Genomic DNA, 2,500 nt, shown 5'->3' with positions numbered 1-2,500 from the left:
AGCAAAATGTCGACTGAAATAAGCTGCCGTGGTGGAGGTCTGCACTCTGAGGGCTTTTCTAGTTCAATATGGTTTTTTTACCTTGTGCAAGGTTGTATCTTAGATGGTTATTTTGGCAATTCAGGAACATGAAGACTCTCTCTCTCTCTCTCTCTCTCTCTCTCTCTCTCTCTCTCTCTCTCTCTCTCTCTCTCTCTCTGACACAAAGGGCCTAGATTAGATTTCGCCAGTCGTCTCAATCTTCAGCTTTTAAATCAATACTACTCCATTCATAGTCTCAGCCATGTAGGCCTGGGTCTCCCAACTCTTCTAGTGCCTTGTAGAGTCGAGTTAAAAGTTTGGTGAACTAATCTCTCTTATGGAGTGCGAAGAGCATGCCCAAACCATCTCTATCTACCCCTCATCATGAACTCGTCCACATATGGCACTCGAGTAATCTCTCTTATAGTTTCATTTCCAATCCTGACCTGCCATTCAACTTTGTTCTCAAATCTACAAAAACACTTTTATGTGTAATTATAGGCGTTTTGATTTTTACTTAACGTAGCCATTGTCTGATTTTTTTTTTTAATCTTTAAACTCGAATTCTAAAGACCCTGTATTGGAGATCATAGTTCCTAAATGCTTGAAGGATTCTTCCTCGGACACGAGTACGAGAGCAAACTTAGTGTTAAGCTGTATGAATATCGTGAGGCAATCTATTTTTAGATGTTGCTCAGTGACTTTGAGAGCAAAATATTACATTAAATCGCGAAAATAGAGAAAGGAAGTAAAGGGGGAAGGGAGGGGGAAAAGTAGGGGAAAAGAAGGGAGGGGGAAAAGTAGGGGAAAAAGTAGGGGAAAAAGTAGGGGAAAAGAAGGGAGGAGTGAAAATGAATGTTATAAAGGTATAACTGAAGGTTACTACTAACTAATTAACATCGAAAACTGGGATCGAAATGATATTTAGGATATGTTAAAATTAAAACCAGCATTTTTTTTTACGCTAAATCTCGAGTAAGTGAAAGGAGAGAGAGAGAGAGAGAGAGAGAGAGAGAGAGAGAGAGAGAGAGTGGGAGAGAGTTGAAGATAAGGTGTTGGAGGAAAACTGTGGAGGATCTAGTTTTGAAATTGTGGGAGCATTGAAGGACTGGGCGAAAATCCTTGTAACTCCCCCCCCCTCTCTCTCTCTCTCTCTTTTCACTCACTACCTCTCTCTCTCTCTCTCTCTCTCTCTCTCTCTCTCTCTCTCTCTCTCTCTTCACTCACTACCGCTCTCTCTCTCTCTGATCCCACTACCTCTCTCTCTCTCTCTGATCCCACTACCTCTCTCTCTCTCTCTCTCTGATCCCACTACCTCTTCTCTCTCTCTCTCTCTCTGATCCCACTACCTCTTCTCTCTCTCTCTCTCTCTCTCTCTCTCTCTCTCTCTCTCTCTCTCTCTCATCACCTTCTCTCTTTCACTACCTCTTTTCCGACTACCTCTTCTCTCACTACCAGAGGCAAACTAGGGTTACTGGCGCCCAGGGCAAACACAGAAAATGGCACCCTTTGTGATGGGATAAACTTTAAGGATTCTGGACCTGTGCCATAATGATTAATTTGACAATATAAAGAACAACCTATTATTATTTACTGCCAGAAGATATATTGAGTTGACTAATACAAGTTAAAATTATATATTAGCAGGTTATATAATAAAGGAGTTTAGTGTTACCAGCATTATTTGGGGGAGATACAAATGTTTTACCAATACTATTGTGCAAAAGAGAAAAAAAAATGAGGCTGTATTTGAAAAAGAAAAACACACAAAAGCAATTTGTCTACATAATCCTGAAGTTCTGAACTGAAAAACTGTGGAAATTAGAATCGATTAAAACAGTTACAGATGAAATCTTTAAATGCACTCAAGCTTCATAGTGTTGCAAACTTGTTAGTTAACCCATTACAGGGAGATGTGACAGCGCCGAGTAAGGCTGTGAACTCAAAGGCAGGTTGGAAATGACTGAGTTATATTATTGTAGAACATTCTCCTTATATACAAAACCTCAAGGCAACAGGACATAACAAGTTCACAATTATTATCATTATTATTATTATTAAATGCTAAGCTACAACCCTAGTTGGAAAAGCAGGATGCTATAAGCCCAGGGGCCCCAACAGGGAAAATAGCTCAGTGATGAAAGGGAACAAGGAAAAATAAAATATTTTAAGAATAGCAACAGCATTAAAATAAATATTTCCTATATAAACAATACAAACTTTAACAAAACAAGAGAAAGAGAAACTAGATAGAACAGTGTGCCTGAGCGTACCCTCAAGCAAGAGAACTCTAACCCAAGACAGTGGAAGGCCATGGTACAGAGGCTATAGCACTACCCAAGACTAGAGAACAATGGTTTGATTTTGGAGTGTCCTTCTCCTAGAAGAGCTGCTTACCATAGCTAAAGAGTCTCTTCTACCCTTACCAAGAGGAAAGTAGCCACTGAACAATTACATTGCCGTAGTTAACCCCTTGGAT

This window comes from Palaemon carinicauda, unplaced genomic scaffold, assembly GCF_036898095.1.
Source record: "Palaemon carinicauda isolate YSFRI2023 unplaced genomic scaffold, ASM3689809v2 scaffold23, whole genome shotgun sequence".
Lineage (NCBI taxonomy): Eukaryota > Metazoa > Arthropoda > Malacostraca > Decapoda > Palaemonidae > Palaemon > Palaemon carinicauda.
Note: the sequence above shows the minus strand (reverse complement) of the source record.